We start from the raw sequence: 12,877 nt of genomic DNA, 5'->3' as shown, positions 1-12,877 counted from the left end.
CTTGGTGAAAGAGGCTAGGAGGAGGCAAAATAGGGACAAGGATCAGATATTTTTGGAGATAGGAGACAATGGGGAGGCCAGAGGGACAGGAGAAAGAATAAATATTTGTAGCTGTGTGGAGTTTCAAACAGAGAGAACCACTAAGAAGACCTAGAGTGCAGGAATACAAGAGGCTCAGAGTACCCATTGGGATTGACATTACCAGAAATGCCCAACTGTGATGATATAGAATCTGATGAGACCACCTCCACTACTTAGATATGGCCCACAGTTGAAAGATGGAGCCAGACACCATATTTCAAAATGTTTAACTTGAAATTGTCCATGTCTAAATAAAATGTATGGATAAAAATGGAGCAGAGACTGAAGGAAATGCCATCCAGAATCCACCCCACCTTGGGATTCATCTCATGTACAGACACCAAAGGCCAACACTATTGCTGAGGCCATGAAGTGTTTACAGAGTAATGCTTATATCACTGTCCTCTTAGAGGCTTCTGCCAACATCATCTGAGTAAGACAGGAGCAGATGCTCACAGGCATCCATTGAACTGAGCCTGAGGACCCTAGTAAAAGAGTTAGGGGAAGGACTGAACAAAATGAAGTCTGCAACCCCATAAGGAATTACAAGAGTATTAATTATCCAGAACCCTCAGGATTACCAGGGGCAATGTCACCAAAGAGCAAAATGGACACAACTATGACACTTGCTACATATCTAGAAGATGACTGCCTCATCTGGCCTCAGTAGGAGGGGATGTGCTTGGTCCTGTAGAGGTTTGACATCCCCCCCCAAGGAAAGGAGGATGCTAGAGGGGTGTGGTGATGTCACATTGACAACCTTGATTAAATAGATACAAAAACAAAAATTTAGACAATAATAAAAACAGGGTCACTGTTATATAGAAGGTCATTTCTCTTATTACAACTTCTTACTGTCAGACGTGAGAGTGTCAGAAGTGTCCATTTAGATGATACTATAACCATAATAACAAAAATCACTATTTAGTATCAGGAATTAACTGTGTCTAATTCTGTTATCAGGAGTTGAAATGCATAACCATTTTGTGGCTTTCTTTAACATCAGAACCAAAACAAAACATATGTCTTTCATGTAGTTAGAAAATTCCCAATTTGACTCTCTAGAGATATGAAAAACAAAATGACCAAATGCAACACGGGAGGAGAGCCTTTACTTGGGTTACTGCCTCTCTCCACATTGAATTATCATGGAAAATTGGAAAGAATTCAAACTGAGAGCAGAATCAGAAATCTTTTTACTGATTTGTTTCACATGGATTGTTTAAGCATTTTTTAAGACTCTTAACTTATAAATTATATCCTTGTAGGACTAGGAATACATGCTATAGTGAATATTTCTGACAATTTAGTAAACCACATTGTCTTGTTGATGAAAGGGCAGAAGTATCCAAGCCCCTTTAAGACCAAATGAATGTAAATGAATCCCAGATATTGGACAATAAATTTTTTAAAATGCTATAGATAGCTATTGGTTTGATTTGATTTTAATTGTGATCTCATTCTTCCTTCTTAGTCTAAGATGGTATTTAATCTTATTTTATTGAAATCTACAAATGAGTGAGATGGAATCTGAGGTGGTTTTAATTATACTAAGGAGACAAACTTTCAAATGTCTGAATGTTTTGATACTAAAGTAAATTTAAAATTATATACTAACTTTTATTGTTATTCCCTTGCAGTGCTTAGTCACGCAGCCTAAGCAAGAATTCAGGTCGCCTGTCAGGGGTGGGGGGTTCTGGGTGACCCCTCTCTGCTTTGTCTAGGGCCAGAAGTCCCCTCTTTTAGGTTGGGTGGAGATTGGTTTTGGGAACACCCTGGATAAAGAAATAACCTCATCTTGGGGCTCGTGGTCCTCTATAGCTAACTTATATTAATGTATCTGAATGTGTTTTGCTACCAAATTATTTATCTATTGTTTCACAGACTTAGTCAGCCTATTTGAGGCCCAGGGACCAGAAGAAAGATGCAAAAAGAACCCAAATAATGGTCCCAAGATGAGAGGAGTTAGGGTTGACAACACTGGAGAGGCTGAAAACCAATTCTTTTACCAGCACTCATCTTTCTCGTTCTCTCTCTGACTTTTCTCAGGGCCTTCTCTGACCTTTTTCATGCTCTCTTTAACCAACCCTGTCTTATCTATATAAAGGCAACATTCTTCTTTAAGGGATGTACACTGTCAAGAGCTGTACAAAGCCCTTTTCTATTATAATAGAGTAAATCAAGTCCAATAAGTATCTTTGAGATTTTTGGAGGTCTCTTCAGACAGTGAAAAGAGGAATTTCTTCAGATTAGTGATGTCAATCTCTAGCTGTTTGATGTTCTTGTCAATGATCTTTCGAAGGTTTGAGGAGTATAAGTTCGGAGGCCAGCATCTGGATTAGAACTTCTAACAGCAGACATTACAGCTCTGGCTTCCCTGAGGGACAAGCCTGACTGCATAAGGGTTGATGTCAAAAGTATCCCCTCTCCAGGAAAAAATCATTGGGACAGGTATGGTCCTCATGCCTCACTGGACATCAACACGGGGACCAGAGCCATTACAAGGTCCCCTTCAATTACTGGAGGTCAGGTCTCTATCTCCACCTTCGCAAGATTAGATTCATCACAGGCTGTCTATACTTAGAGAAGGGAGGAGATGTCGGGGGCATCCCTGCTTACACACTGAAGACCTAAAATCAGCCATAGGCCTAAAATCAGCGATAGGCCTGTCATACATGTATAATAACACCAAGTCTTTGATCTCTGTGGATAAACACTGAAAAAGATGGGTGCAAGCTATTGGAAACAGGCAGTTTTTGTGACAATTCACCAGCCTGAGTAGTCATAGAAGTTGTAAATAGGTAGACTTGGCAGATAATACCAAGTGAATCATAGGCAGAGTCATAGTGACCTGTCCCTTGAACCCTCACCCAGCAGATACCCTGTTCTGAAAGATATCTGTACCCCCTTGAACACCCACACTCCAGTGTCATCTCCTTCCCCACATCCTGCCTTTTTGTGTTTATAACCCCTGTGTGAATGAGTATAAATTACAATTTGAAAAAAAATAAATTATGTATAAAAAAATAAATTAAAATTAATTTATATACTATACGTAACATGTGATTAGCAAGATTATAGCCAGACTTTTGGCTTCTTTAATGGGATGGCTTTTTCTCTACTTCTCTTTTTCACCCTTAACTCCTCCAACTCCCCAAACTAGACAAGGGAAAAAGAATATTAGAAAGTAATGTGGCCATTGATTTCTGTTTTAGTTAGAGTTTTACTGCTCTGAATAGATATCATGACCAACTGTTATAAAGTCATTTAATTGGGGCAGGCATGCAGGTTTAGAGTTTCAGGCCATTATCATCAATGCAGAAGCAATGTATCATTCAGGTGGATGTGAGCTTGACAAGCTTAGAGTTCTACATCTTTATTCAAAGGCAGACAGGAGAACAATTGCTTACAGGATATAAGACATAGGTTTTAAAGCCCACTCCCAAAGTTACACACTTCTTCCAACAAGGCCTCAACTCCAAATAGTGCCATTTCATGGTCCAAGCATATTCAAACCATCACATTTGAGCCCCATAATTTTCTTCAAATATATGAGGCAATTGGAGACATAAACAAAGCATAATGCAAAATATATTTAGTCCATATTCCAAAGTCACCATAGTCTTTAAAAGTTCTCAACAATGGTAAAAGTCCAATGTTCAAAGTCTATTCTGAAACAAATCAAATTACTTTACTGTCATCCCCAGAGCAAGACAAAAAAAACCAGCTGGGTAAAATCCAGATTCTACATCTCCACATCTTTTATAAAAGCAGTGTTCAGATATCCTAATGTTTTTTCATCTTTGTAGACTACAACAAACTACCTTCTCCTATACTGGTTTCATTCCCTGCTAGCAGCTTTTCTAGACAGGTATCCTATAGCTCTCACATCTTTAACAACTTGGGATCTGCAAGGCAACTTCCACTTCATTGTTTCTTGTTCCAAAATCTGAGATCCACATATTGTCTTCTGGGCTCCACCAAAAGGCTTGCATCACTTTTCCAGCTCTGCCCTATGTCACACTCTAGGATCTAGTTGATTGCCCTTCATTGCTGTTCTTTCTTGGTTATCATGCCATGGTACTTCCATCTCCAATACACTGTGGACTTGTGCTGTAACTGGGCTTCATCAATATCCTCTAATAGGCTCACTGCATGGTGCAAAACTTCAAATTCTTTGCATTACCACTTCACTCCTGGGCCACCAACTGAGGCTGCATCTTCAACAATGGCCTTCCCTGGTCTCTCTCAGTGCCAAAACTCAGATTATCTCCATGACCCCTTCACCCCTTCAAAACCAGTACAACCTGGGTGATTCTTACACACCAACAAGTCCAGCTAAAGCAGGAAATACAGCCTTGGAAATCTATGAAGCATGGATTTGTTGTACTCTCAGAAAACACTTTCCAGATTTCACCTCAGTTAAGTTGGTCTTTTCTTAAGCACTGCAAATTTGTTATCTCCAGCTAAACAGTATCAATTGTGCAAGTAGTCCCTTCTATTCTTGGCTCTAAAGCCAGAATCACATATCCATAGCTGCCCTGTTCTTCTGCTTGCTGGGGCTGGGACATAGACCACCTTACTCTATTACTAGCTTTCTGTCCTTGATAGGCAATCAATTAACTGGATTAGTAGTTTTTCAACATGACATAAAGTCAGGTCATCTGGAAAGAGGGAACCATAAAAGAAGAAATTGTCTTGATCTTATTGGTCTGTAAGTCTGATTGTGAAACATTTGCCTGATTAATAATTAGAATGGATGAGTTCAACTTACTAGTGGTGTTATCATCCTTAGTCAAAGTTTAACGAATTATATAAAAAAGGAAGCATAGAGACCAATAGGTAGAAACCTGAGAAACAGTGTTTCTCTGTAGAATCTGGGTAAGTTCGAGCCTGTAGGCTTCTGCCTGGTATGCAAAAGTTATAGGTAATATAGACCTATATTTAATAGAATTGTTGGTGGTTATATTGTTTTGTTGCAACTATACAGGAGATATCATACGTAATGATAGACAACTTTCTTGTGACCAGAATCAGGAAAATCTATCCAATATCTGCAAGATATTTCAGATCTGGAATGTGGTGATGGTTTAGGTGGTATTAGCTGTGTGTTCCTGATTTTGATTTTGAGAATGTTACTGAGTACATTTGTGTCTATGTTTAGAAGCAAAGTTAGTGTGAAGTTCTCTTTCTTTATTGAGACATTGTATGGGTTAGTTATCAGACTCATTGTGGCCTCCTAGAATGAATCAGTGTTCCTTATGTTTCTACCTTTTGGAATAAATTAAGGAGTGCTGGTACATTCATTTTTTTTTATACTGTGGCAGATTTATGATCTAAAATCACTCAGCATTGGGCATTCTTTGGTTGGTAGGGTATTAATGGCTGCTTTGATTTTATTATGCTTTACAGTAATGAAAGACAGCCCTAAAAAGATTCATACTTGGGGATGCTGAGACTCTGCGACCTACTATTCCAGGTTCATGCTTGATTCTACTGCAACTATGTCGAAGCTACTTCTTTTAAAGGCTTGCTTCCAGAACATTTCCAGAATGGCTAGCTTGCCTGTCAAGCCTTTCAGACTGTCATGGTCACGAAGTTAGCTAAACAATGAACTTTCTCAGCACATAATGACTGCAAGGCAAATGATGCCTGCTAGCTCTCCTTTGACTAAGTCAATTATCCTATTTCCCTTTGGGCCCAGAGATGGGAATTCTTTGCCCCAATTCAGCTGGAAGCATACAAAAGGAGATCATCATCACAGTTCCTTATGTTGGGGTGGATGGTTCTGGTTACTTTAGAAATTACACATATGTTGTAATTTAAAGGATATTCTACAAATGTAGCTTTGGATAGGGAGGGAACTAGAGAGCTTAATCTCAAGGATTTCTACCTTTCCTGTCCTCTTCTCTATCCTTCCTTCTTATGTAAAAGGGAGGGGGTAAAGAAAGGGGGTATGGTAATATAGAAATCATAGAAAGAGACAAATAGGGATCAGTTAGCAGATTTACTCTTAAGTGAAACATTACATAGGCGTATCTTACATTGATAGAAATCTCTATAATTGATACAAAGTTGAAGTTATAATCTCTTACATTGGTACTGAATTTATTTTGCATAAATTTAAGGTTTTCACTGGTATGAGTTTTTATTTATATCAAAGTGGAATTAATGTTGTTACTCTCATACAGGCATTTTGCCTATATAACTCATTTAGAAATACAAGGCTTAGACCCAGTCCTTTTTTATCTTTTTTAAAAACTGATTTGAGATGGTTATCCTGTGAGTTAAGGGCCTATAGCAATTGCATGGCTCTGCATTTACTATTAGGGTGTTTTCTAGATTTTAATTAGCAATAGCAGAAAGGAGTTAACAGAAAACAGTCCAGATTGCTTTACGTAGATAGTTGATGTTCAAAAAGGTCAGAAGTCACCAGAATTTATGTTACAAGCATTCCTCTATAAAAGTTCATTTTATTAGAGACCTGTCTGCTCCTGACAGCTTCCCTGTCTTGGATTCTAAGAAGAAATTGAGCATCTTTTGTGTTACTCCAGTTGTGGTGAGGCAGCAACTAGGCAAGAATTGTCTCTTTTCATCTACAGACAAACTATGTCCAGAAAAAGGACACACTTGTGGAATAGTCGATTGATTATATCTGCTAAGACAGAGTAATCAGCCCTTAAAAATTCTTCATTACTATGTCTGTCAGATGATCCTGGGTCAGAAGGCTCAAGACCAGATGCTCCAATGTTTTGAAGTAAGGGACTTGTCCAGATGTTCAGCGGTCTGTACAAATTGACTAAGTGTTAGGAGCCATGCTTTGTGCTTCCCATATCTTCAGTTAATTCAGTCATTCTGGATTTCAATGGGGTTGAAGACTTATAATCTCACAGCCAACCCAGGCTATTTACTTTAAGAGGATGGTTTTCAGATGGCATTCATTCTAAAGACAGGACATAAGCCTGGTTCAGACCTAAGTCTTTTAGTTAAGGGAGATGGCAGAAGTTCTATTTAGTTAATAAAGATGATGGACTGGGTATTAGGTCTATCTTCTACTTTAACCATTACAACATGGTAATATAGTTTGTGTTCAATTTATATCTGAGAGAAAAGAGTCTTTTAATTGGACAGAAAGGGGGAAGTGTTGTGGATAGCCCCAGCCTTGTGTTTTGATGCTAGTTCCACTTTCCTGAGAGGGGTTGCAGAGTCAGTGTGTGTCAGGACACAGGTGACAACTTGTTAACCTTATGTCCAATTAAATTTGTAAAATGAAGGCTAGAGCCAGTGATTGGGCAGTAGAAGAGGAGGTGGATAAAAATGCTTAGGAAAGGAGAGACGAAGAGGAAGTCGACAGAAGATGAAGTCGATGGGGGAGCAAGGTGTAGGAGAAGGAAGTCATCAGAGGAGCAGGAGGTGGAAGGACAATGGAGGAGAAGCACATGACCTGGAAAACCCACAAGTTATAAGGGATCTCATAGCTGGAGAATAGAGTAGTGAAACAGTAAATCTGCCCTATCTAGGTGTGCTGCTTATATCTGTAAAAAGTAAATACATAAAATTAAAATAAATTCAAGTCTTTTCCCTGATTCTGCAAATTTGTCCCAGGCTTTTAAGGCTGACAATCGACACAATGCCAGAGTTTCTTCATCATATACAGCCTGCACCTCTACCTCAGCAAAGCAACCTTCACCAAGCAGTTGATCTATGGAAATCTCTCTTCCACTGGCTCTATTTTGTCATGCTATCTCCCCTGCCTCATCTATCTACCATGCAACCCATTGAAATTTGCAGCAGGTTCTAGCGTTTCTCTTGCCAAACCTTTCCAGTGTTGGGGGATTATTCTATTTTTAGTAGCCCAAGAAGTCAGAATTTTTTTTTTTACAAATGGCGATTACATTTCAAAATTAGTGACACTTTCCTAAATTTTCTCAGTTCTAACACATCCAAGGATTCCCATTCAAATTCCTGATAACCCTAGATAGTTTACATGATTATGATTTAATTTCTCTCTAGAAAACCATTCATAGTGTCTAGATTATCATGTTTCTTAGAGTAGAGGTTTGTGAAGTAGGGTCTATTTTTTCTAATTTCTTCAGTTGCTCTTTTTATGCCTTCCTTTTCCAAGATTAGTGGAGCTGTAATCTCTCACATGGCACCAAGTACAGACCTTTCATCATGATATTTCTTCGAAGGTCAAACATTCTCATTATAATATCTCAGACTCAAGTAATTGGACCAAATATAGAAAAGGCTTTGCTCAAACCTTTCACTCAACATGAGATGCAAAAAGCTTTGCTCTATATTTCCTTTAAAGGTAGACATAAAGGCTTTACAACATATTTCATTTAAAATCAGACATAAAGGTTTCACTATTCTCATAACTACACCCAACAGTTCCATCAAATTCCATGTGCATGAACCAATGTTTCATTGTTTGTCTCTTAATCTGTTTCAGTCACTTGGTTTGTGAACAATTCTCAGAGGGCAATTATGCTATGCACCTATCAAAGTATCATTAATAGTGCCAGGGATTGGTGTTTGCCCATGGGATAGGTCTCAATTAGTGCCTGTTATTGGTTGTACATTTTCTTAGTCTCAACTCAATCTATGTGCCTGAATTTACTGTTGACATGACACATTTTGGCTGAAAGTTTTGTGGGTGGGTCGGTGTACTTGTGTATGCTCTATTTTAACCTAATATCCATTATTAGATTGAGCGCATTACATCCTTGTCCTTTTGGGTCTTGGTTTAACCATGGCATGTTTTGTGTAACTGGTTTGATTAGTAGATAATTGTGTTTGTCATCAGACTAACATGAGTTTGAATGTAGTGATTCAGAAGCTAAAACATTAAAAGCATATTTGGAAAAACAGTCCTGTGATGTTCAAAACTCTTGTTCTTTTGGAGCATACTAGAAGTACCTAGACATTTGTGGTATTCACAAACAGGGAGATAGGAGATTCCTATTGACTAGTGTAAATCATATACTTCTTCCTCTATGAAAACTGAACTTATTATCCAAGGAACCAACATTATGAACTACAGTTATGTTTTCATCATCCATGACAAGCTAAGAGATTGGTTTAACTTTCTGTATGTGTCAGATTCTATACAGAATACTTTACCATACTGATAGTTGTTTCTATTTTTGAAACATTCATTTCATCAGTATTTTTGTATGCTACTGCCTGTTGGAAAAATATAAACATGAGGTCATCCCCTTCAAAGTTTAGAATATGAAATACTTACAAAAAAGAATACATTTCACACATACAAGGTGTATGGAAATACTAAACTCATATACAGAGAATGATTTATTTACTATGAATTGTTGACTACCTGAGCTTTGTGTATGAGTAGGAAATTTCATCTAGGGGCCTTCTGAACAGTGTTGCAAATGAAGAAGTCCTCACTTCAATGCTCTAGAAGAGTTATTTGAAAGCACACTTGGCAATTGGAGGACTGTAGTTTCAAATAGTTTATTCAGAAAGAAAATGATTATACCAACATGTTTATTGTTTGCTCTCAGGACACTGATGGGAAAATAGCATTTAAGTATTTATTTCTAAATGTATCCTTCTTAACAGGAAAACCAGGAAAGGAGTTACGATTGCCTTGGACATAAAGATTTACCATATAGTTTTAGCTCATAGCAACAAATGTCAAGAGGCTGCTAACCCCCAAAACTAAAGTAGAGACTCTTTAGCAATGTATCTGCATCTCCAACAGAAGGTTTTTCATTCAGCTGATCTTAATGGCCATTGCACTGAAAGCCAGAACCACAGATTTCATCACAATGGCCTACACTATCAGGTATGGTATATCCTGCAATTCATTAGAAATGATCCAAATTAAATCATAATAAGGATGTACATAAGGATTACAGCAGCATCTTAGTTGGGGTCTCTGTGAGGTTGAATTCTTGAAGATAAGTAGCATCTCATAGTCCAATGGACACAAACAGCACAACAGTGTTGTCAGATTCCCACATGCCATATCATAAGCTGCTTACAATGATTATTTCAAACACAAAAGCTAAAGAGATCCTGAGGAGATTGCTCACCTTGTTGAGGCACGCCTCCCTATTGGTAAATCTGAGGCTAACATGAATAAGTATACATTTAACCAGGTCCAAATTGAATATGGGGAAAAAAATGGGTCAGTGTACACAGAACACTGAGCTCTTAAACCTTGTCATTTCCACCGAATAGTCTCATTTATGTAGTTTATGTGTTAGTGTTTAACATAGTACACGCAACAGTATAGAAGGCGTTGAAATACATGACAATGAAAGGAATATCCCCTGGAAGATGGTCTGAAGAGCAACTTTGATCTACTTATGAATATTAATGTTAGAAATTAGTAGTGAAAAACTACAAAGTCATATAATAGGCAAAGCTTACTTTAAGTGTTTGCAATACAAAAGTAGTGGAAATAATTTAAATAGTCATAATAATAACAGAGACTGTCCAGAATAATTGCATTTCTAAATCATGTTAGTAGACAAATTGAGATAAACTAAACAGCTATATATTGTTTGCTGAAAGTAACAAGCACAATGCAAAATCATTCATATACTACATACATTGACAAGAAAATTTTAATTAAAAAAAACATATATATATATATATATATGTGTGTGTGTGTGTACACGCATGTTCTTATGTGTATATGCTTCCCAAACATGTATGACAAGCTAAATTCATTCCTCATTACCAAAAAATTAAATTGTGTATATAAAACATATGGAATGATGGATATTTTCATCATTTCCAACTATATACACAATGTTCCACCTCCTGAAAATTTGTTATATTTGGTTGAAATGTTTAAAGTATCATGACTATATATGTGAATAATTATATTCCTCAGGATATAACTGCAATTCCACTTATACTGTATTTCCAAAGTTATTCAGATCACTTTTCAGTTCATATATTTGTATGTGGTATTAATGTTCAAGAAGCATGTTCACTACTGGATACTAATGGTATTTGAAAAGTGAGAAACAGTAAGACATTTAGAAAATGCCTTGGCCTCTGCTCATGTGAAAGGATTAAAGGGACAACAAACTGGATCTCTTTCCAGGACATCCTCCTTAACAGTTAGTTCTAAAGTGCTCCAAAATCTCGGTGGAATGTGCTTCCTAACTGGGAGAAAACAATAGCCACACCATTGGGGAAGTTACATTAGCAAGATAGAAGCCATCAATTTGCAAGTGATGGTGACTTGTATAACACTCTGCCCATATCCTCCCACTTTGTAATGGCAGGTCTGAGCCTGAGTTGACCCTGTTGGTTGATTTTAAAGCTCAACTGGAATCATGATGGAGAATGCTGTTGTGGCTGACAAATAACATGATGTATAACATGGTGGGACCTGGTTATTCCCATCTTAAATCCCATGGAGAAGGTATATTTGATTCAGAAAAATTCAATTCACAGGCCCCCATCTAATTTTTAACGTTTTTCTTTATTTTCCAGGGTGAAGTATTTCATTTGAAAGATGCCTATATCGTATACATCTTCCAAATAGAATAAAATGTTGACCAGAGTTAAAAATAACACAAGTGTTGAATAGCATTCAGCAGCAGAAAAAGTTCTGTTTGTCAAGTATTTCAGTTCAGAACAGTTTCTCCCCAATCATTGCCTGTCTTACTTGAACCTTTTATTTCCTTCATAATACTTTGCTTAGTTGTAACCTTATTTATACACTGCAGGGTTATAAGTCCCTCACATTCCTGACACTATACTGATATCTATTTAATTATTATTACTATTTTATAGATATGCAAAAAACAGACAGGCTAATTCAAATACTCAAATTCAGGAATCTACACACGTATAATCAACAGTGTATTCTTCATAGCCCTGAAAAAAACACATTGTGCTTCCCACCACATATGATAGTATTCAGAATTTAATCACTCTGGAAAGATTTTAAGAAACAGCCTAATATTATGTGAATGAAGTCTATGGTTCTAGAAATTGAAAATTATCAACAAAAACTATGTGGAAAATATAAAATACTTACATATGTGTTTCTTTTGTGTATCAAGACCAAATATCAGTCAAAACCAACTGTAAGTCTAAAAATACTCATGTTTTCTTTTGGTAACAAAAAATGATTTGAAGATTAAGAGTGAAAGAGCCTGAATCAAGTCAAATAGCTATGAAGTATCAGAGGAGGTATATATTCAGTTTATATGTGATAAATTTTAGAGATATTTCATTTATTACTTTTAAATATTTCCTAATACAACAACTTTAATGAAGATTTCACCCAACAACAACTTTCTCATTTCCATTGCTCCCCACATATTTGCCCATCCAACTTCTGAATGTGTACGTGATTATGTTTGGGTTTTTATCTTTGTGTGTATGTGTATGTACAAAAAGTGTAAAGTACACAAGTTCTAGAAAGAAAAAATTATACAGGAGAAACACAGGGTGTCAGTTCTGTATTGATCTCCAATTCCTGATCATGGAACATGCCAATGAGTATGGTGTACACTCCCAGTTTAATGATATTGTACAAAACTAAATTTGTTTTGCACAGCAAATATCAACTGCAAATATCTTATTGAGAAGCTACTCTCTGTGTGGTTTACCCTTTTACATATTGGCATATTATCTGGTTTCATCAACTAAAAGACTTGTGTGTACTGTCAAAGATGTCCTGAGATCTTATATGGTATCAGACCTATTGTGTTTGTAAGACACTATTTCATAACTCACCCATGATCTCTGGTTTCTAGTCTTCCCCACTCATCTTTATAGATCCCAAAGCCTCAAA

General features: G+C 37.0%; 1 long non-coding RNA gene across 1 annotated transcript; it reads left to right on the top strand.

Annotated features, from left to right (window-relative positions):
* Window positions 1-9,674: 9,674 nt before the first annotated feature.
* LOC114616087 lies at window positions 9,675-11,646 on the top strand. The gene is made up of 2 exons (XR_003710591.1): window positions 9,675-9,895; window positions 11,566-11,646. It is a non-coding gene; the product is annotated as an uncharacterized LOC114616087 (long non-coding RNA).
* The last annotated feature ends 1,231 nt before the right edge of the window (window positions 11,647-12,877 follow it).

This window comes from Grammomys surdaster, unplaced genomic scaffold (genome assembly GCF_004785775.1).
Source record: "Grammomys surdaster isolate TR1022 unplaced genomic scaffold, NIH_TR_1.0 269432, whole genome shotgun sequence".
Lineage (NCBI taxonomy): Eukaryota > Metazoa > Chordata > Mammalia > Rodentia > Muridae > Grammomys > Grammomys surdaster.
This window is presented reverse-complemented; position numbering and strand designations above follow the sequence as displayed.